The sequence below is a fragment of the Canis lupus genome, chromosome 15 (assembly GCF_048164855.1).
Source record: "Canis lupus baileyi chromosome 15, mCanLup2.hap1, whole genome shotgun sequence".
In the NCBI taxonomy this organism is placed as follows: domain Eukaryota; kingdom Metazoa; phylum Chordata; class Mammalia; order Carnivora; family Canidae; genus Canis; species Canis lupus.
In genome coordinates this window covers 62,258,979-62,282,735 of record NC_132852.1, presented here as the reverse complement: position 1 = coordinate 62,282,735, position 23,757 = coordinate 62,258,979, and the positions used below count along the sequence as shown (strand labels likewise).

The window sequence follows — 23,757 nt, the reverse complement described above, 5'->3', positions numbered from 1 at the left end:
AGACATCATATATGTGAATGGATGAACTTCGTGGCTTTGAGTACTACCTCATGTTATTTTATGAAGGTGAATTTCTCCATCTCATTATTTTTTTCCAAAAAAGAATGAAGGAATAAAAAGAAAAACCAAGAAAAACAATAAAAACTGCCCTCCTAAAAGAACACCAGATTATTTGGCCTGCTTGTTAAAAGATTCCAAATCCCAAAATAAGACACACAATTAAAGTACCATGAAACTAAAATAAAGAAACATATAAGGTACATACATAAAAATTAAAATAAGGCAATTTATAATATAGAATCAAAGAAAATACATGAAAATAAAGCACAAAGTACAAAGGAAGCTAGACCCTACTTTCCAGGCAGAGCTGAAGCTCTGCAGCCTCTGTGGTCCAACAGCTTGGTGGCAGCGAGTGGTCTGTGTGGGGTCTGGGAATGGGCCATGGCGCTGATTGTCAGGTGCACATCTGCCTGAGATATGCACCTGCGGGGTCAGAGGTAGGGTGGGCTTTAGCGCCTCGGCCTCCAGCGGGTCGCACTGTGCTGATCCCTGAGACTCAGCGCTGATGGGAGGGATGCGGGTGGGGACGCTGGGTCCTCTTGCTCTGGGGCTGAGCATCCTGCCCCCCAGTCTGCAGGCCCACCACAGAAGAGCCACGAAGCCCCTGGGTCTCTGCCGCTTCTCTTAGAACCCTGCTTTCACTCTGCCCTCGTCCAAGTTTCTTTTGGTTTTGTTTTTTTATATCAGACTGTTGTGCCCAAGATTGCGAATATGAGAAACCACCGAGAAGTCAACATGAATGCAAACACACGATGGTTAATTTACAAGATCGAGCTTGTGTCCAAGTATACCCGACACAGCAGAGCAGGGACTTGGACCCCAAGGTGGGTTTTTGATTAGTTTTAAGGGCTAGTCTCGGGGACCTACAGAAGGGCTAGAGCAATTCCTCAAGTTCTGTTTACATTTTGATATGGGGCCTTCAAGGGCATTGAGCTCTGTTCTCATTCTAATAGGGCCTTCCTGTCCTTGTCCTGGGCTCAGTTTTGATTCAATTGTGGGGCTTTCTAGGACATTAAACTGTAAACAGCAAAGGTTCCACACATGGAAGGGGGACGTCACACTCTCCCTATATGCTGAAGATGCGGTACTAGAAGCAGGAAACCCGAGAGCCTCCACCAAAACCTGTTAGAACTAAGGAGTGCGTTCAGTAAAGTCACGGGACACAAACTGACCCTACAGAACAGAGTAGCCTTGCTGTGTCCCGAAAATGAGCACTCAGGAAGGAAATGAAGGATATGACTCCCTTCACCATTCTCAATTAATAATGAGACTGAACCAAAGGAGCACAAGACTTGTGCACTGAGCCATACCAGGCTCTGGGAGGCCGTCCTGGGCTCGTGGGGTGGGAGCCTCATCTTGTGAAAATGTCCGCAATTCCTGAATCCACCCTCAGATTCAATGTCATTCCTATCAAAATCATGGTGGCAGATCCTATAAATAGGAAAAAAAAACCCATAACATCCATCCGCCCCCACAAATGACCCCGGACAGCAAATCAGTATTGGAGAAGCCTGAGAGAGCGGGACGCAGCACTTTCCTATTTCAAATGATGTCACACAGACATAGGATAAAGCAGTGTAGTTCTCGGGCCCCCAGCTGGCTCCGTTGGTTAAGCATCCGACTCCTGACCTCACCTCCGGTCCTGATCTCAGGGGTTATGAGTTCTAGCCCTGGGCTGGGCCATGGACGAGGCATGGCGCCTATTTCAACAAACCAGACCCATGGTGGGTGGTCCCGGTATAAGCTGAATGAGCAAAACTGAGAGTCTAGAAGGAAATGTGCCCTGATACAAATGATTTTTTAACTTAAATTAATTTAAACCCAATTAATTAATGTATAGTGTGTTATACTTTCAGAGGAAGAATTCAGGGATTCACCAGTTGGAGATAACAGCAGTGCACGTGACAACACCTCCCCTGTTATCCCCAAACTCCAGCGGCCCTCAGTTTGTTTCCTTTCATTAAGAGTCTGTATTTCCTGCATCTGTTTTTATCATATTTGTTTTTCCTTCCCTTTACAGTTGTTATCTGCTTTGCTTCTTTAATTCCACCTATGAATGACACCACACGGTCATTCTCTTTCCCGACTGATTTATTTCACTTAACATGATCCCTCTAGTTCTATCCATGTCATTGCAAATGGCAAGATTTCCTTCTCTTTGATAGCTGAGTACCATTCCTCTCTCTATGACCATCATCTATCTCACATCCTCTTTATCCATCATCTGCCTGAGGGCACCAAGACTCCTCCCACAGTGTGGCTACTGTGGACCCGGCTGCTGTGGACATTGGGTGCAGTTGTCCGACGTCTCACTGCATCTGTATCTTCGGAGTGAGCTCCAGGCCATACACCTGCTGGTCGCAGGGCGGCTCTATTTGTAACATCCTGAGGAGCCTCCACACTGTCCAGGGCGGCTGCACTAGCCCGCAGTCCCACCCACAGTGGAAGAGGGTTGAGTGAGTTTTGCAGGATGTGGTAAAAGTCTGGTCAACATTTCATTTCGTGTCCTGTGGGCTCCAATTCCTTGTCCTTAAGTATTTCTGGGGAAACCGGGTGTTGGGCTCCGTTTCAGTGAGATGTTTCCGATGCTAACAGGCCACAGCTGGAGCCTGGTTGAGGCAGGTGTGGCCTCTGCAGCACCCAACTCCTCCTGCATGGCCTCCTGCAGCACCTGAGTGTCCCGCAGGGGGCACCCGAGCCCAGGCCCCACCCAGGGGTGCGCATGCGCAGTAGTCCTCCTCTGCCTTCACTAACAGGAGCCAGCCTGTGCTGGGGAGGCCTGAGGAGGACATGGGGACGCATCCACGCTGATGAATCCCAGCCTCCTCAGGACCTGCGGGAAGTCTCAGGGGGAAATTGGGCCGCGTTTCACACTGACAGGAGCCCTGGGCTCCTTAGGACCAGCCTTGAAGTTCAGGAAGATATGGGCCCGCACCCACACTGCCAGGAGCCCTGGGCCACCTCAGGTCCCGTGGGGAGGCTTCAGGAAATTGTGGGCCCGCATCTACGCTGACAGGAGCCCCTGAGCCGCCCCAAGACCCACGGGGACACTTCAGGAAGATGTGGCACCGCTTCCACTCTGGCAGGAGCTCCCAGCCCCCTCAGGATATAAGTTGAGGCTTCTGGAAGCTAGGTACCCCATTCACGGTGACAGGACCCCCATCCTCCTCAGCACCTGCACTTTGGCTTCGGGAGGTATGGGGATGCGTCTATGCTGACAGGAGCCTACAGCCTCCTCAGGATTCGTGGTGAGTTTTCTGGGGGACGTGGGGCCATGCCCAGGCTGACAGGAGCCCCGGCCTCCTGAGGACCTGCTGTGAGGGTTCCAGAGGATGTGAGGCATAGTCCACAGTGATAGGAGAATCGGCGTCCTCAGGACCTGCTGACTATGACTCAGGAACATGTGGGGCCACGTCCGCACTCACATGAGCCTGGATTATTCAGGACCCCGTGGAGGACTCTGGAGGCGCCACTGGGGGCCACGTCCACATCAGAAGGGACTACTCACAACCATAGGGTAAGTGAATGGGTAGAATAAATGGTAGGGTCAGGGGAGGGGAGGCAGTTGGTGGTTAGGCTTAGGTTAGATGTTAGGAGTTATGATTATGCTTATGGTTACGGATTAGAGGTTAGGTGAGGCATAAGTGTAAGGGTCAGTAGTTAAGAGTTAGGATAGGGGTTAGGGTTAGGGACAGGATTTAGAGTTAGGGTTAGGGTTTAGGCTCTAGGGATTAGGGCAGGAGGTTTGGAGTTGGGGTTAGGGTTATGGTTAGAGTTAGGGTTGGGCTTAGGTTTGCATTTAAGGTTAGGGGTTAGGGTGTGAGTTAGGGTTAGGGTTAAGGGTTAGGGGTTAGAGTTAAAGAAGGGCTAGGTTTAGGGTTAGGGCGAGGGTTAGGGTTAGGGTTAGGATAGGGATTAGGGCTAGGGTTAGGGTTAGTGTTTGGTTAGGGGTTAGGTTTAGGGTCAGGTCATGGTCAGGGTATGGATTTGGAAAAGGGTAAGAGATACGGTTAGGGAGTGGGAAAGGGGTTAGGTTTAGGGTACAGGTTAGGGTACAGTTTGGGTTATGAGATAGGATTAGTATTAGAGTGTTAGGGTTAGCGTACTGGGTAAGGTTAGGAATAGGATTTGAGTACATTAAGTTAAGGTTACGGTTAGAGGGTAGGCTTAGGGTTAGATTTAAGGTAGGGGTCAGGCTTAAGGGTTTAGGATAGGTTTAAGGGTTAGGGTGAGGGTTGGCAGGAACATTCAGTGAATGTGTTTCGGTCTTGGGGTTTGTGTTTGGTTTTTAATTAGTGATAGTTCTTGTTTAAGGGTTAGGTTAACATTAGGATTAAGTGTAGGGTTAGGGTTATGTCTGTGTATGGTTAGAGTTTGGGTCTTGGCCTGTGCCTGCCCTGGGACTCCTAGTATCTTGGGCAGTTTAGTTTTATGCACTCTATTTAGGTTTTGGGTTCAAAGATAGCCTGACTCCACCAAGTCAGTGGCCTCCCCAGAGAATCAAAATCCAGCCTTCTGCTGGGGTCAGAATAGACATGGCAGGCTTCTCCCGAGCTGAGCTAAGGAGGGGATTTGTGCCTCTAAATACTCTATTTGGATTTTCAGTTGCCTTTCTGATTTTATCTCTTGTGTGCACATGTTTCATCAATCCTACCAATTATTATTTTAAAGTTTTACTTGAATTCCTGTTTGTAAACACAGTATGATATGGTTTCAGATTTACCACATAGTGATTCAATCCTTGGATGCAACGCCTGGTACTGGTCACAGGTGCCCTCCAGTATCCCCATCCCCTGATTCCCCATTCCACCACCTTCCTTTGGTGTTGATTAGCTTATTCTCTGTGGTTAAGAGTGTGTATCTTGGTTTGCTTCTCTCATCCCCCCTCTGCCCTTTTGCCAGTTTGTTTGTTTTTTTAAAATTCACATGTGAATGCCATTGTATGGTATTTGGTATCTGTCTTTCTCTGACTGACTGAGTTCATTTGGCATAAGTACTTTCCACTTCTCCCACGTCATTTTAAATGGCTTCATTTCATTCCTTCTGATGACCCAGTAATGTCACAGTGTGTATATTTAGCACATCGTCTCTGCCCATTCTTCTGTCGATGGACATCTGGGCTGTATCCACTGATTGGCTTTTGTTGATAACACTGCTAGAAACACTGGGCTGCGTGTCCCTCTTCCAATCTACTAAACTACTTTTGTATCCTCGTGGTAAATACCTAGCTGTGCAATTTTGGAATCGTAGGGTAGCTCTATTTTTATTTTCTTTTTATTTTATTTTTATTTATGATCGTCACAGAGAGAGAGGCAGAGACGCAGGCAGAGAGAGAAGCTGGCTCCATGCACCAGGAGTCCGACGTGCGATTCGAACCTGGGTGTCCAGGATTGTGCATGGGCCAAAGGCAGGTGCCAAACAACTGTGACACCCAGGGATCCCCGACTTTTAACTTGTCGAGGACCCTCCACACTGTTTTTCACAGTGGCTGCACCTGTTCGCATGCACACCAGGAGTGTAACAGGGCTCCCTCTTCTGCATAGGCTCACCAACACCTGTTGTTTCTTGTGCTGTTAATTTTAGCCATTCTGACGGCTGTCAGGTGACATCTCATTGTGGTTTGCATTTCCCTGATGATGGGTGACGCTGAGTGTCTCTCAGTGTGTCTGGTGGCCAACTGGATGTCTTGTCAGAGACAAAGTCCATTCATCTCTTCTGCCCATCTGTAGTTGGATAATTTGTATTTAGGATGCTGAGATTTATATTTGCTTTATGTATTTTGCATACTAACTGTTTATTGGATGTGTTGTTTACAAATATCTCCTCTCATTTTGTATTTTGCATTTTAGCATTGCTTGTTTCCTTCACTTTGCAGAAGCTTTTCAATTTGATGAACTCCCAATAGGATTTTTGCTTTTGTTTCGCTCGCCTCAGATGCATATCTGGAAAGAAGATCCAATGGCCAATGTCAAAGACGTTGCTGCCTATCTTTTCTTCTTTGTATGGTTTCAGGTCTCACATTTAGGTCTTTCATCCATTTTGAATTTATTTTTTATATATATGGTGTAAGAAAGTGGTCCAGTTTCATTCTTCTGCATTTGGCTGCCTGGTTTTCCCAACACCATTTGTTCTTATCCTGGGGTCAGTGTTAGGGTTTGTTGAAGAGACTGTCTTTGTGCCATTGGATATTCCTTCCTGCCTTGTGGTCGACTAATGCATCATAGAGTTACAGGTTTGTATCTTGTTTCGGCTTTCCATTCTGTTCTATTGATCTAAGCATCTCCTGTTGGGAGATTCTTGATTGATGATTCAATTTCTTTGCTGGTTATCTGCCTGTTCAAGTTTTTTATTTCTTCTTTTTCATTTTTGCTATGTTATATATTTCTAGGAATTGATCTATTTCTTCCAGGTTCGAGGTTGCTGGCATATGATTTTTCATAATGTTCTCTTATAATCGTTTGTATTTCTCTAGTGTTGGTTGTTATTTCTCTTTTCCCATTTGTGATTTTTTTGGGTCCTTTCTCAGTTTTTATATTTTTTCTTTTTTAAATATTTTATTTATGTATTCATGTGAGACACAGAAAGGCAGAGGTAAAGGCAGAGGGAAAATGAGGCTCCAGCTGGCCCTGATGTTGGACATGATTCCCCATGACCCCGGGATCATGATCTGAGCCAAAGCAGATGCTCAACCCCTGATACACCAAGGTACCTTGCTGATTCAATTCCTTTGCAAATTATGGGTCTGCTCACATTTTCTATTTCTTCCCATTTCAGTTTTGCTCATTAGCACATTTCTAGGGATTTGTCCATTTCTTCCAGGTCCCCCAGTTTGTTAGCGTATAATCATTCATAGTATTCCCTTATAATTGTCTAATTTTTCTGGTGTTGATTGTGATCTCTTCTCTCATTTGTGATTTTATTTATTAAGTCTTTTCTCTTTTCTCGTTGATAAGGCTGGCTAGGGCTTGATCCATTTTCTTAATTATTTTGAAGAACCATCTCTTTGTTTCATTATTCCATTCTACTGCTGTGTTGTTTCTGAATTGTTTATTTCTGCTCTCACCTTTTTTCCCCCTTCTTCTGTAGTCTTTAGGCTTTTTTTGCTATTCCTTTTCCAGACTCTTTAGGTGTAGTGTTAGGTAGTGTATTGGAGACTTCTTGTTTCTTGAGGTAGGCCTGTATTGCTATTCTACTTCCCCCTTAGGACTGCCTTTTCTACATCCTAGAAGTTTGGAGAAACATGTTTTCATTTTCATTTGTTTTAAATTTCCTCTTTAATTTCCTGGTTGCTCCATTCATTCTCTAGTAGGATGTTCATAATCTTCAAGTATTTTTGGTCTGTCCAAATTTTTTCTAACTGTTCACTTCGAGTTTCATAGCGTCGTGGTCGAAAATGTACAGGGTGTGATATCAACCTTCTTCTACCTGTTGTACCTGTTGAGGGCTGATTTGTGGCCCATGATATGATCTGTTCTGGAGAATGTCCCATGTGCACTTGAAAGGAGTGTGTATTCTACTTTAGGTTGAAATGTTCAGACTATATGTGTTGAGTCCCTATGTCCAGTGTGTCAAGGCTATTGTTCCCCTGTTGATTTAATGCATAGATGATCGGTCCATTGACGTAAGTGGGTGTTAACATCCCCTGTCATTGTATTATTATCAGTGAGTTCCTGTATGTTTGTTGTTAATTGGTTTGTATATTTAGGTACTCCCATGTTGGCAGCATAAATATTTATTTGTTGGAACTTTTTTTTAAAATAAATTTATTTTTTATTGGTGTTTAATTGACCAACATACAGAATAACACCCAGTGCTCATCCCGTCAAGTGTCCCACTCAGTGGCCGTCAGCCATTCACCCTCTCTTCCTGCCCTCCTCCCCTCCCAGCACCCCTAGTTCATTTCCCAGAGTTAGGAGTCTTTATGTTCTGTCTCCCTTTCTGATATTTCCCACACGTTTCTTCTCCATTCCCTTATATTCCCTTTCACTATTATTTATATTCCCCAAATGAATGAGAACATACACTGTTTGTCCTTCTTCGATTGACTTACTGCACTCAGCATAATACCCTCCAGTTCTATCCACATTGAAGCAAATGGTGGGTATTTGTCTTTTCTAATGGCTGATTAATATTCCATTGTATACATAAACCACATCTTCTTTATCCATTCATGTTTAATGGACACCAGGCTCCTTCCACAGTTTGGCCATTGTGGACATTCCTGCTATAAACATCGGGGTGCAGGTGACCCGGCATTTCATTGCATCTGAATCTTTGGGTAAATCCCCAACAGTACAATTGCTTGATTGTAGTAAAGGTGTGTTTTTTTCTTTTTTTTTTTCTTTTTTTAATTTATTTATGATAGCCACACTATGAGAGAGAGATGGGGGGGGGGGGCAGAGACATAGGCAGAGTGGAAGCAGACTCCATGCACTGGGAGCCCGACGTGGGATTCAATCCCGGGTCTCCAGGATCGCGCCCTGGGCCAAAGACAGGCGGCAAACTGCTGCGCCCACCCAGGGATACCTTAGTTCTAATTTCAAGGCATTATGGTCTGAGAATATGCAGGGGACAATCCCAATCATTTGGCATCGGTTCAGACCCGATTTGTGACCCAGTATGTGGTCGATTCTGGAGAAAGTTCCATGTGCACTTGAGAAGAATGTGTATTCAGTTGAGTTTGGATGTAAAGTTCTGTAGATTTCTGTGAAATCCATCTGGTCCAGTGTATGATTTAAAGGTATCGTTTCTTTGGAGATGTTTTGCTTAGAAGACCTATCGAGGGTAGAAAGAGCTAGATTGAGGGGATCCCTGGGTGGCTCAGCGGTTTAGCGCCTGCCTTCAACCCAGGGTGTGATCCTGGAGTCCCAGGGTCGAGTCCCACATCGGGCTCCTTGCGTGGAGCCTGCTTCTCCCTCTGCCTGTGTCTCTGCCTCTCTCTCTCTCTGTGTCTATCATGAAGAAATAAAATCTTTTAAAAAAAGAGCTAGATTGAAGTAAGCAAGTGTATTATTATCTAAGTATTTCTTCGCTTTGGCTATTAATTGGTTTAAATATTTGGCAGCTCCCACATTCGGGGCATTTATATTGAGGATTGTTAAGTCCTCTTATTGGATAGATCGTTTAAGTATGATTTAGTGTCCCTCTTCATCTTTCACTACAGTCTTCGGGGTAAATTTTAGATTATCTGGTATAAGAATGGCTACCCCAGCTCTCTTTTGAGGACCCTTTGAATGGTAAATTTTTCTCCAACATTTCATTTTCAGGTTGTAGGTGTCCTTCTGTCTAATATGAGTCTCTTGTAGACAGCAAATAGATGGGTCCTGCTTTTTTATCCAGTCTGAAACCCTACGCCTTTTGATGGGGTCATTAAGCCTGTTCACGTTCAGAGTTACTATCGACAGATATGAGTTTAGTGTCATCATGATATCTTTTCAGCTCTTGTTTTGTGGATTGTTCCACTGAACTTCTTCTTAAAGGGGAATTTTAAGAGTCCCCCATAAAATTTCTTGCAGAGCTGGTTTGGAGGTCACATATTCTTTCAGTTCCTGCCTGTCTTGGAAGCTCTTTATCTCTCCTTCCATTTTGAATGAGAGCCTTGCTGGATAAAGTATTCTTGGTTGCATGTTCTTCTCATGGAGGACCCTGAATATATCCCGCCAGCCCTTTCTGGGCTGCCAGGTCACTGTGGAGAGGTCTGCTGTTACCCTAATGCTCCTCCCCATAAAGGTCAGGATTTTCTTGTCTCTTGCTGCTTAAAGATCTTCTCTTTATCTTTGGAATTTGCAAGCTTCACGATTAAATGTCGAGGTGTTCGACAGTTTTTATTGATTTTAGAGGGGATCTCTCTATTTCCTGGATCTGAATGCCTGTTTCCCTTCCCAGATTAGGAAAGTTTTCAGCTATGATTTGTTCAAATACATATTCTGGCCCTCTGTCCATTTTGGCACCCTCGGTAACCCCAATTCCACGTAGGGTTTTCTTCCTCAGACTGTCGTTTATTTCCCTTAATCTGTCTTCCTTGTCTTTTAATTGTCTGTCTCTTTTTTCCTCAGTTTCTCTCTTTGCCATTAACTTGTGTTCTATGTCACTCATTCGTTCTTCCAACTCGTTATCCCTCGTCATTAGGACTTCTAGTTTGGATTGCATCTCATTCAATTGATTTTTAATTTCGGCCTGATTGGATCTAAATTCTGCAGTCCTGAAGTCTCTTGAGTCCTTTATGCTTTTTCCTAGAGCCACCCGTAGCTGTATAATAGTGCTTCTGAATTTGCTTTCTGACATTGAATTGTAATCCAGATTTTGTAAGTCTGTGGGAGAGACGACTGTTTCTGATTCTTTCTTTTGAGGTGAGGTTTTCCTTCGAGTCATTTTGCTGAGTGATGAGTGGCGAAAACAAATTGTATTGGGAAAAGGAGAAAAAGAGAGGAGAGAAGGAAGGAAAGAAAAGAGAAAAACGAAAAAGAATAAAGGAAGAAAGAAGGAAAAAAGAGAATAAAAAGAGAAAGAAAAAGAAAGAAAGGGGGGAAGTGGAGGGCGAAGCAATCATAAATAAAAACAACATGGGGGTTATCTTCTGATTCTGTATACTTTAAGTTCCTTGACTTCCCCTGGAACTTGTCCGTCTAGCCGGTCTTCTGGGGTAGGGGCCTGTTGTGCTGATTTTCAGGAGTTAGCACGTGGGGGAGCTGCTCTGTCCCCTGCCTGGTGCAGGGCTCGGTGGGGGTAGTTTACCCCGTGAGGCCCCAGGAGGAATAACCCCAGTGTCAGCGACCAGCTCTGGAATCCTGTATTCAGCCCCTGCAGTAACACAGGAGCAGTCCATCTGCAGGCCCTGGAGGCTCTGGGGCTGGGCCGCTGATCTGCTCAGCTCTGGACAGGAACGTCCTTGGTGTCCTAGGCCCTCTGGGCCTCTGCCTGTCCTGGGGGAGACCGAATCCTGGGCTGTTTCCCGGTGCCCTGTGCTCCGGGGCCTGCACTGTTGGATTCTCGCTCCCGGCTGTACAGCCACCTCACTGTGGAGCCACCGCCCGAGCTCCTCCAAGTTGCTCCCAGAGCTCCACATCCCACTCTGAATGGAGCCTCTTCCGTTGCAGGAGGCACCGCTGCCAAGCTGCTCCTGGGCCTTGCAAACACCTCTGTGCAGAGCCACCACTTGAGCCCCTCAGAGCTGCTCCCCAGTCAATGGATGTGCCCTGCAGCCCTTAGGGAGCTCGCTGCACTCTCCTGGGAGTGCATGTTTCTATTAGTGTCCCAGGGTGCCCTAGGGCATCCCCGCCTTCCTGGGGTCCTGCTCTGACTCCTTGAAGGGGCCATTCTGCCCTGGAAGATTGGTGAAGCTCCTCCTTCTCCCAGGACAGAGCTCTTCTGCCCTGTGAGCACTCACCCCGGCCATAGCCAGGCTCCTCACAGGGCCCCTCACCCTTGGATGCCTTTTGTTTCTTTATTTCTTTTTCCCGTCTTCCTACCTTTATAGAATCACGAACTTTTCCACTGTAGCATTCAAACTGGTCTCTGTTTAAATCTCAGGCTGAATTCATAGATTTTCAGGATGATTTGATTGTTATCTAGGTAATTTCGTGGGGACAGGTGATTTGGGGACCCTACACTTCCGCCATCTTGCCCCTCCACCTTTGCTACATCCCAGAGGTTTGGAGAAACATGTTTTCATTTTCATTTGTTTTAAATTTCCTTGTTAATTTCCTGGTTGCTCCATTCATTCTCTAGTAGGATGTTCATAATCTCCACGTATTTTTGGTCTGTCCAATTTTTTTTCTAACTGTCGACTTCAAGTTTCATAGCGTCGTGTTCTGAAAATGTACATGATGTGATATCAACCTTCTTGTACCTGTTGTACCTGTTGAGGGCTGATTTGTGGGCCATGATATGATCTGTTCTGGAGAATGTCCCATGTGCACTTGAAAGGAGTGTGTATTCTGCTTTAGGATGAAATGTTCAGACTATATCTGTTGAGTCCCTGTGGTCCAGTTTGTCAAGGCTATTGTTCCCCTGTTGATTTTCTGCGTAGACGATTGGTCCATTGAAATAAGTGGGTGTAAAAATCCCCTTTCATTGTATTATTATCATTGAGTTCCTGTACGTTTGTTGTTAATTGTTTTCTATATTTAGGTACTGCCATGTTGGCAGCATAAATATTTAGTTGTTTGATCTTGATAGAGAGTCTTTTTAATTATGAAATAATGCCCTTCTTCATCTCTTCTTACACTATTTGTTCTTTCTTTTTAGAAATTTAAATATTTTATTTATTTATTCGTGAGAGATACACAGAGGAGCAGAGGAAGAAACATAGCAGAGTGAGAGGCAGACTCCCCTAAGGGAGGCCGATGACAACTTGATCCTGGATCCCAGGATCACACCCTGAGCCGAAGGCAGATGCTCAAACACTGAGCCAACACGTGTCCCCCAGGGTTTGGTTTCAAATCTCGTTTGTCTGATATAAGTATGGGTCCTCCACCTTTCTTTTGATATCCATTAGCGTGATAGATGATTTTCCATCCCCTGACTTTCAATCTGTTGGTGTCTATAGGTCTAAGGTGAGCATCTTGTAGTCAGCGTACAGATGGATGTTGTTTTTTTAATAATAATTTTATTTATCAGAGAGACAGAGAGAGAGAGGCAGAAAATTATGCAGAGAAAGAAGCAGGCTCCCCACCAGGAGCCCAATATGGGACTCAATCCCAGACTCCAGGATCACACCCTGAGTTAAAGGCAGAGGCTCAACCCCTGAGCCACCCAGGCATCCCGGATCCTGATTCTTAACTACTCCATACCCTATATCTTTTTTTTAAAGATTTATTTATTTATTTATTCATGATAGTCACACAGAGGGAGACAGAGAGGCAGAGACACAGGCAGAAGGAGAAGCAGGCTCCATGCACCAGGAGCCCGATGTGGGACTCAATCCAGGGTCTCCAGGATCACGCCCTGGGCCAATGGCAGGCGCCAAACCGCTGTGCCACCCAGGGATCCCACCCTATATCTTTTTATTGGAGCATTTAGTCCATCATCATTCAGAGTGACTATTCAAAGATATGAACTTTGTGCCTCTGTGTTACCGGAAGAGTTGGTATTTCTGGTGACGTTCTCTGGTACTTTCTAGTATTTGTTGCTTTTGGTCTCTTTTTTCCCCCCACTAGAAGAGTCCCTCTTAAAATTCCTTACGGGACTGGTTAAGTGGTCATGAACTCCTTTATATGTTGCCTGTCTGGGAAAATCTTTATCTCTCCTGAATGACACCCTTGCTGAAGAAATAATTCATACAAATTGGATGGCAATAAAAAGAAATTTAAAAACATAAAGTAAATTCTGCTAATATAATTGAGGAAAATGTATTTAGGATGAAAACCAGAAGCAGAAAGAGAGGAGGATGGATTTCACCCTCCGTAGCCTTCACAGGGACCTGGTTTCCTTTCCTAGGAGTGGCCCCCCCTCAGGATGATGCTTCCTGCCCCTGTGCCCTCCTTGTTGGAACACAGCAGGCACAGCTCCAGCACCTCTACAGTCGTGGTTTATAGCGTTTTCCATGTATCCTATTGGGGACCACAGCGTTGTGTATGTAACCATCTGGCTACTGTCTGACAACATTGGGGGGATTCCGACTTTTGTTGCTTTTGAGGTGTGTGTGTCTCTATCACATGCAGCTCCTGTGCAGCAATCGGATCCTCTGGCTGGGTCACCAAAAAACCCCGAAATGGTTGGCACAAAATCATTTCTGGTCCTGTCTCTGGGCAGTTAGCTGGGCTCTCCTGGCAGTGCCGGGGCTCGCTTGTGCAGTGACTTTCAGCTGGAGGGTCAGCTGAGCTTGAAGTTCCAGCTCGGCCACATTCCCATGTCCGGCAGTGGGTCTGGCCACTCCTAGAAGGCACGTGGGGACTTCAGCTGTGTGTGCCTGGTGGCGCCCCTGCACGGGCTTGTTGGGGCCAAGGTGGTGCCCCCTCCTCTCTCTGGGGGTCTCTACACGCTCCGTGCACAGAGTTCTGGGAGACACAGAAACGGGCTGGCTGTGCATTTTCGCACCACAACACTTTATTGACTTTCTACAGCAGCGGGCTCAGAGCCGTGGTTGTGTGTCTTCCCCTGGGGAGGGAGACCTTTCTGTCCTTTAAGGGGAGGGCAAGAATCACACAGGGTGGGGGGGCAGGTGCTGGAGTCCCCCAGCTGGGAGCATGTGTGGACTCCGGGTGGGGGCGTGTGTCCTGAGGTTTCAGCCTGAGTGATGGTACTGAGGACATCAGAGCTGACCTGAACCTGCAACTCATGGGCTCCTGTGCCGGGTCCCTGAAGGGCAGCTGGATCCCGGCCTTGGAGCCTCTTTGGGCCCCAGCACTTGGAGGAGCCTGCCTCCTGGTGTGGGTGTGGGTGGGGCCCACCAGCTTGCCCCTCCTCTCCCCACACTGGGGTGTCCCAGGATCCCCAGGGCTTCCCTAGATCAGCGACCTGGATCTGTGGGGCACGCCCAGGGCCCTGCAGGCCACATCCAGCTGTGAGAGGGCTTGCTCAGCCTGGGGCCAGAATCCAGGGCTGGCCAGGGCCATGGGGACCTGATTCCATTAGTCTTTGTGTTGAGACTGGTGGGGGCTCAAGTCAACCCAGCCCCCACAGAGCCTGGGCCCAATCAGCCCAGGTACCTCTGGTTTAGGGCCTGGTGTCCTGTGCAGGGTGTCCTGCCCTCTAGGAGTGACAGTGGGTGGAGGCAGGGCACAGTGGTTCCTCTGATTCACTCACCTGCTCACACACTGTCAGGGGCTCCCTGCCATCCCTCCTCCCTGCAACCCCTGGGTACTCTATGGGACACCCGGGATTCTGATGGGAGCAGGGTATCCAGAGAACCCCGGGGAGGCTGATCATGTCCCACAGGGGGTAGCTAGATTGGGTCCTTGCTCGGGGCCGATGGTGTGGTGGTGGATGGTGTGGGGGCATGGGTATGATGGTAGTGGAATGTGGGGAATGGTGTAGGGGGGATGTTGGGGTATACTGTGGTTGGGTATTGTGTGAGGATGTGTGTGTTTGAGGGGGATGGGGTAGGGGCGATGCCATGGGGGATGATGAGGTAGGGGGATGGTGTGGGTCTGGGGAATGGGGGGATGGCGTGGGGGGCCGGCAGACAAAGGGCATCCTCTTTCTCTAAGATGTACACAGAGACGTCTACAAATAAAGGTGACCCCATTCTGGGGTTTGTTGTAACACCTGCCCCTGTGGACCCATGTGGTGAGTGCAAGGCCCTGGCTGTACCAGGGGCATTATCTGGGGGTCATCATAATATGTATGTTTTCAAATTGCAAATTGTCTCAAATTAAATGCACAGAATTTAGAAATATATAAAACACTGAGAGTGGGTGTCACTCTGAACCGTCTGACCCTCATGGGATCAATGTGTGTCCTGCTCCAGCCGCGGACATGCCGCACGGCCCCCAGGTCCGGTTCCTACCCCCCATGTCTGCCACCCCATCCCCTGCTTCTCAGGGGGCCGTCCCTCTCCCCTTTGGTGTTCAGCTCCCATGGGAACCTCTGGAGGCCCCATCCTTGTGGCTTCCTCATCCCTGAGGCCCCGGGGGGGGTGGTGTGGTCATCCCCATCACCCTACCATGGAGCCATGTGTTGTTGGCTGCTATTGCTCCCCCTGGCCTCAGAGGCCCCGTTTACCTTACCCAAAAGCCTCCGAGGCCCGGAAGCCCCCTGGCCCAGCAGCCTCACCCGTCCGCCTAGCAGTCCTAAAACATGATGTGGTTGCTGAACTTCCTGATGACGTCCAGGTCTACCTGCGTGATGTCCCTGGAGGAGACCAGGGCATCCTGCTTCATTTCCTGTGGGAAAACCGGGGAGGAGGAGCAGGCGTCAGGAACAGAGACCCGACCTGTCACAAGGTGCCGTGCTGGGCAGGGAGCCCTGGGGCCACCATGGTAGTGTGTCCGGCCGAAACCTCTTTCCTTCCTCTGGGAGGCCAGGGAAGGCGGGAGTGCCCACCGTGCCCGTGGGACCTGTGTGACGGCCTGTGCCCAGCTGTTGTAGGCAGGGAGGTGACTGAGTTTCACCCTGGGTGGGAGGGGATAGGGTTTCAGTCAAGGTGGGAGGGGACATGGGGTGTTGTGTGAAGATTGCGAATCCGAGAAACCACTAAGGAGCTGACACCAATGCAAACACACAAGGGTTGATTTCCAAACTCGAGCTTGCGACCAAGTACACCCAACACAGCGGAGCAGGGACTTGGACCCCGAGGTGGGTTTTAACTTAGTTTTAAGGACTTGTCTCGGGGTCCTCCAAAAGGGCTGGAGCAATTCCTCAAGTTCTGTTTACATTTTGATATGGGGCCTTCAAGGGTATTAAGCTCTGCTCTCATTCTAATAGGCACTTCCAACCCTTGGCATGGGCTCGGTTTCATTCTGTTGTGGGGCTTTCAAAGACATTAAGCTGTAAACTTTGTTTTTTTCCTGTAACTGAAATAATGTAAATTTCAGCTCTTCTTCACAGGGGCCTGGGATGGCTGGACTTGTACGAACACTGAACTTAAAGTAGAAAGGCCTTCATTTTCTCGGCCTCTTTGCATTCCATCTCATCCTATCTAGCTCTTTCCCCCTTCCCCAGAGCTCCTAAGAGAGCAAATGACGTCAGCTTGGCAGCGTGTGTTGGGGGACAGGCCCAGGGATTTGGGATCAGGAAGACCTGGCTCATGGGCGTCCCAGCTGTGCAGCGGGATTCCATGCTGCAGACTCTTATTCCCTAAGGCTATCTAGACAACTGAGTTTGTATATAGAAAAGCTCTCCTTTATCTTTAAAAGATGAAGAGCGAGTCAAAGTGTTTTTACTCTGGCCATCTAATTGCTCAGATTCCAATCTGAGACATATTTCCTGTTAATAAGGATAATTTACTATCCGTAGTACTATGGTTAAAATATTCTGACACAAGTAATTCAGAGGGATGAGGGTTTCTCATCTCTTTCTTCACAGCTCAGTCACTCCTCAGGAAATGTATCTTTATGGATTTGGAAAGAACTGAGAGTCATTATTACCAATGGTCCGATTATTTTGTGAAGGATTCTTCCCTGAGATTCTTCCCCTGTTTCAACTGACACTGAAACACTGTGAACTCTTTTGAAGACAAATGTCAAGGAAATAAATGTTATGCATTGATAATTTTAAATGCACTTGCAATATGGTGTCTATTATACTAGAAGTATTTTTATCTTATTTTTGCTATTTATTATCTGTTCCTGCTTTTCAGGTTGAGGAGGCATTATACGTGTTCATAAGTGTCTTTCTTTCCTTCTGATCTAAAATTCTTACTTTGTTTCCATCAAAGGAACTCTTTAAGAATAAGGCAAAAGTTAATTCAACGATTCTTAAAATGTCTTCACACTTGGAGCCTGATTCATTTAAGTCGATTTTCATAATAAATCTTATTAATTAGGAAAAAAACAAAGATTTATAGAGAAATTGAGAAGATACTACAGTGCATTCACATGCACTTGCTCTCAATTTCTCCAATTATTGATATCTTATATTACTACGGCACAAATATTAGCTAAGGAATCAAATTTAAAATAGTCGCATTAATCAAAGACCATAGTTTATTCAGATTTCCTTAGTTTTTGCCAAGTTACCATCCCTCATATCACATTCCATTTGTCCTCCTGTTTTCTTAGGCTCCTCTAGATTGTGACAGTCTTTCAGCCTTTCCTTGTTGTTGCACTTGAACACTTTGAGAAGTAGAGTATTTTGTAAACTTTCCCTCAGTTGGGACATGTCTGTCATTTATCTCATAATTGAACTGTTTTGTGGATTATATACAGAGATATACTGCCATTTTTATTATATCATATAAGGGATAGATACTAACATGATTTAGCAGTCTTGGTATCGATCTCGTCACCTTGCTGTGGTAGTGTTTGTCAGCTTTCTCCACAGTAAACTGATTCTTTATTATTATTATTAATTATTATTTTTATTATTATTATTATATTATCAATATTATTTTAACTTTTTCATATTATATTTTGTAGAAGGAAGTTACTATGTGTATTCCACACTTAAGAGTGGGAAGCTATGCTCATGAACTTGACGGTGCAATGTCTGCACAAATTGTTTAAAATTCTTCTACATGGGAGATTTCTCTTCCTTGTGGGTTTGTTTCTTCTGCAAAGATGTTTTTTATTTATTTGAGAGAGAGAGGAGAGAAAAAGCATGAGTGAGAGGGGCAGAGGGAGAGGGAAAAGCATGTTCCTTTCTGAACAGGGAGCCTGCCTTGTGACCTGGATCATGATCTGAGTTTAATGCAGAAGCTTAACTAACTGAGCCACACAGGTGCCACTCTTTCTTTCTTTCTTTCTTTCTTTCTTTCTTTCTTTCTTTCTTTCTTTCTTTCTTTCTTTCTTTCTTTCTTGTTTTTTATAATAATTTTATTCTTGAATTGGTGTTCAATTTGCCAACCTACAGAAAAACACCCAGTGCTCATCCCGTCAAGTGCCCCCCTCAGTGCCCATCACACATTCACCCCCACCGCCCGCCCTCCTCCCCTTCCATCACCCTTAGTTTGTTTTCCAGAGTTAGGAGTCTTTACGTTCTGTCTCCCTTTCTGATATTTCCCACACATTTCTTCTCCATTCCCTTATATTCCCTTTCACTATTATCTATATTCCCCAAATGAATGAGAACATACAATGTTTGTCCTTCTCTGATTGACTTACTTCACTCAGCATAATACCTTCCAGTTACATCCACGTTGAAGCAAATGGTGGTTATTTGTCGTTTCTAATGTCTGAGCAAGGCCCACCTTTTCTCTCTCTTCATCTTCTGAGTCTCCTATGGTATGAATGTTACTGTTTTAATAAGTGACTGACTTCCCTACTTCTGTGTCTGTGGTCCAGAACCTTTCTTGTTTTTAAGGCTTCCACTTGGAACTGCATCTCAGTTATAGCATTTGTAACATTGGCCTGACTAGATTTTAGTTGTTTTACTTCTACAGTAAGGGATTCTCTAGTTTTCTTCTGTGCTCTTTTTCTAGCCCAGATGCTATCTTTATAATCATTGTTTTAAACTGTAGTTAGACATCATATATGTGTATTGATGAACTTCCTGGCTGTGAGTAGAACCTCATGTTATTTTATGGAGGTGAATTTCTCCATCTCATTATTTCTTCCAGAAAAGAAAGAAGGAAGAAAAAGAAAAAACAAGAAAAACAATAACAACTTCCCTCCCCCCCACAAAAAAACCAATAGATTATTTTGGCCTGCTTGTTAAAAGATTCTAAATCCCAAAATAGAAACAATTAAGGTGGTCCGTGGGTCGCGCAGCGGTTTATCGCCTGCCTTTGGCCCAGGGCATGATCCTGTAGACTCTGGATCGAATCCCACGTCGGGCTCCCAGTGCATGGAGCCTGCTTCTCCCTCTGCCTGTGTCTCTGCCTCTCTCTCTCTCTCTCTCTTTTTCTCTCTGTTTGTGACTATGATAAATAAATTGAAAAAAATAAAAAAAAAACACAATGAAGTACCATGAAAGTAAAAATTAGAAATATCTAAGGTACATACATAAAAATTAAAATAAGGCAATTAATAAAAAAAGTCAAAGAAAATGATTGAAAATAGAGCACAAAGTACAAAGGAATCTAGACCCTACTTTCCAGGCAGAGCTGAAGCTCTGCAGCCTCTGTGGTCCGACAACTTAGTGGCAGCGAATGGTCTGTGTGGGTGTGCGGATGGGCCGTGGTGTTGATTGTCAGGTGCACATCTCCCTGGGAGTTGCACCTGCGGGGGCAGAGGCGTGGTGGGCATCAGCGTCTCTGGGCTCCAGCGGGCAGTGCTGTGCTGCTCCCTGAGACCCGGCCCTGATGGGTGGGATGCGGGTGGGGACGCTGGGTCCTCTGGCTCTGGGGCTGAGCATCCTGCCCCCCAGTCTGCTGGGGCCTCCACAGAAGAGCCCCCAAGCCCCCGGGTCTCCGCCTCTTTTCTCAGAACCCTGCATTCACTCGACTTGTGTCCGAGCTTCTTTTGTTTTTGTTTTTGTTTTTTATCTCAGACTGTTGAGCCCAAGATTGCGAATCTGAGAAACCATCAGAAGCTGACACTGATGCAAACACACGAGGGTTTATTTACAAGCTCGAGCTTGTGTCCAAGTATACCCGACACAGTGGAGCAGGGACTTGGACCCCCAGGTGGGTTTTAGCTTAGTTTTAAGAGCTGGTCTCGGGGAACTCCCGAAGGGTGGATCAATTACTAAAGTTCTGTTTACATTTTGATATGGGGCCTTCAAGGGCATTGAGAGCTGTTCTAATAGGGCCTTCCTGCCCTTGGCCTGGGCTCAGTATTTATTCTACTGTTGGGCTTGCTGTGTCCTGACAATGAGCACTCAGGAAGGAAATGACGGACATGACTCCCTTCTCAGGAGCATCACAGAGAATAAATAATGAGACTGAACCAAAGGAGCACAAGACTTGTGCACTGAGCCATTCCAGGCTCTGGGAGGCCGTCCTGGGCTCGTGGGTTGGGAGCCTCATCTTGTGAAAATGTCCGCAGTTCCTGAAGCCACCCTCAATTTCAATGTCATTCCTGTCAAATCATGGTGGCAGATCCTATAAATAGGAAAAAAAAAAAACCCTGTGACATCCAACCGCCCCCACAAATGACCCCGGACAGCAAATCAGTATTGGAGAAGCAGGACAGAGCGCGACGCAGCACTTTCCTATTTCAAACGATGTCACAGAGACACAGGATAAAGCAGTGTTGTCCTCTGGATCCCACCTGGCTCTGTAAGTTAAGCATTCGGCTCCTGACCTCACCTCCGGTCCTGATCATGGGGTCGTGAGTTCTAACCTTGGGCTGGTCCATGGATGAGGCCTGACACCTACTTAAGCAAACCAGACCCACGAGGGTTGGTCCCAGCATAAGCTGAAGGAGCAGAACAGAGTGTCCAGAAGGAAACGTGCTCTGATACAACTGATTTTTTAAAATTAATTTAATCTAAACCAAATTAATTAACATATAGTGTATTATACTTTCAGAGGAAGAATTCAGGGATTCACCAGTTGGAGATAACCGCAGTGGTCGTGACATCACGTGCCCTCCTTCATGCTGGTCCCCTGTTATCCCCTCCCCCGTCCCCTCCCCTGCAGCAACACTCAGTTTGTTTCCTATAATTAAGAGTCTGTATTTCCTGCATCTGTTCATCTTATTTGTTTTTCCTTCCCTTCACAGATGTTCTGCTTTGCTTCTTTAATTCCACCTATGAATGACACCACAGGGTCATTCTGTTTTCCGAATGACCTATTTCACTTAGGATGATCCCTCTAGTTCTATGCATGACATTGCAAATGGCAAGATTTCCTTCTCTTTGATAGCTGAGTACCATTCCTCTTTCTATGACCATCATCTATCTCCCATCCTCTTTATCCCTCATCTGCCACAGGGCACCGAGGCTCCTCCCACAGTGTGGCAACGTGGACCCCGCTGCTGTGGACATTGGGGTGCAGTTGTCCCACGTCTCACTGCATCTGTATCTTCGGAGTGAGCTCCAGGCCGTACACCTGCTGGTCGCAGGGCGGCTCTATTTGCAACTTCCTGAGGAGCCTCCACACTGTTTCCAGGGTGCCTGCAGCAGCCCACGGTCCCGCCCACAGTGGAAGAGGGTTGAGTGAGTTTTACAGGACGTGATAAAAGTCTGGTCCACATTTCATTTCGCGTCCTTTGGGCTCCAATTCTTTCTCCTTAAGTATTTTTGGGGAAGCCGGGTGTTGGGCTCTTTTTCAGGCAGATGTTTCTGAAGATAACAGGCCACAGCTAGAGCCTGGAAGGAGGCAGAGGTTGGCCCAGAGACGGGCACGCTGCCTCCTGCACAGCCTCCTGTAGCGACTGAGCATCCCGCAGTGGGTGCCCGAGCCCAGGCACCGCCCAGGGGGCACGCATGCACAGTAGGCCTCCTTTGCCTGCACTAACAGGAGCCAGCCTGTGCTGGGGAGGCCTGAGGAAGACGTGGGGACACATCCACGTGGATGAGCCACAGCCTCCTCAGAAACTACGCAGAGTCTTCAGGGGGATATTGGGCAGCGTTCATGATGACAGGAGCCTCAGTCTCTTCAGGACACACGGTGAGGCTTCAGGAAGATGTGAGACAACATCCACCCTGACAAGAGACCCTGGGCCGCTTCCGGCCCTGCGGGGAGGCTTCAGGAAATTGTGGGCCCGCACCCACCCTGACAGGAGCCCCTGGGCTGCCTCAGGACCCGCAGGGAGGCTTCAGTAAGATGTGGGCCTGCATCCACGCTGACAGGAGCCCCTGGGCCACCTGAGGACATGCCTGGAGGCTTCTGAAAGATGTGGCGCTGTGTCCACTCTGGCAGGAGCTAACTGGCTCCTCAGGACATAAGTTGAGGCTTCTGGAAGCTGGGGGCAGCATCTAAAGTGACAGGAGCCCCAGCCATTCAGAACCTGCGGTGTCGCTTTGGGAGGACGTGGGGCCACGTCCACACAACAGACGCTGATGTCCTCAGGACACCCGGTGTAGTCTTCAGGAAATATGGGGATGCGTCCATGCAGAAAGAAGACCCCAGCCTTGTCAGAGCCTGTGGTGAGGCCTAAGGAAGATGTGGATGCTGAATTCACACTGACAGGAGTCTCCAGCCTCCTCAGGACACACTGTGAAGGATCGGGATGATTTGGGGCCACGTCCGTGCTGACAGGAGCTCCCAAGCTCCTCAAGTCTTATGGTGAGGCTGAGGAAAATGTGGGGCCATGTCCTCCTCAGGACCTGCACTTTGGCTTCGGGACACATGAGGCTGCGTCTAGGCTGACAGGAACCCACAGCCTCCTCAGGACCCACTGTGAGTTTTCTGGGGGACGTGGGTCCGTGTCCAGGCTGACAAGAGCCTCCAGCATCCTGAGAACCTGCTGTGAGGCTTCCAGAGTATGTGAGGCATAATCCAGGTTGACAGGAGACCCGGGTCCTCAGGACCCGCTGACTATGACTCAGGAACACGTGGGGCCACGTCCCCACTCACAGGAGCCCGGCTTCCTCAGGACCCCCTGGAGGACTCTGGAGGCGCCGTTGGGGGCCATGTCCATGTCAGAAGGGACTCCTCAGAACCCTGGGTAAGTGAATGGGTAGAATGAATGGTAAGACAGGGGAGGGGAGGCAGTTGGTGGTTAGTCTTAGGTTAGATGTTAGGGGTTAGTGATTATGCTTATGGTTATGGATTAAAGGTTAGGGTGAGGGATAAGGGTAAGGTTCAGTTGTTAGGAGTTAGGATCGGGGTTTGGATTAGGGACAGGAGTTAGAGTTAGGGTTAGGGTTTAGACTTTAGGGATTAGGGCAGGAGGTTACGAGTTGGGGTTTGGGTTATGGTTAGAGTTAGGTTTAGGCTAGGTTTGCAGTTGGGGTTAGGGGTTAGGGTGTGAGTTAGGGTTAGGGGTTAGGTTTAGGGTTTAGAGTTAAAGTTAGGGCTAGGTTTAGGGTTAGGGCGAGGGTTAGTTTTAGGATAGGGGTTAGGGCTAGGGTTAGGGTTAGTGTTTGATTAGGGGTTATGGTTAGGGTTAGGTCAGGGTCAGGGCACGGTTTTGGAAAAGGGTAAGAGAGGGTTAGGCAGTGGGTTAGGGATTTCTTTTAGGATAGGTTTAGGGTACACTTTGGGATATGAGATAGGATTAGTATTAGAGGGTTAGGGTTAGGGTACAGGTTAAGGTTAGGAATAGGATT

The 23,757-nt window shown here is 47.0% G+C and overlaps 1 long non-coding RNA gene across 1 annotated transcript in view; it reads left to right on the top strand.

Moving 5' to 3' along the window:
* The first annotated feature begins 2,964 nt into the window (after nucleotides 1-2,964).
* Nucleotides 2,965-23,757, top strand: part of LOC140605350 (uncharacterized) — a 46,622-nt gene continuing 25,829 nt past the window's right edge. Inside the window, exons 1-3 of the long non-coding RNA XR_012008080.1 lie at nucleotides 2,965-3,577; nucleotides 20,089-20,224; nucleotides 21,475-23,153. This is a non-coding gene — a long non-coding RNA (uncharacterized lncRNA). The remainder of the gene's footprint in view (nucleotides 3,578-20,088; nucleotides 20,225-21,474; nucleotides 23,154-23,757) is intronic.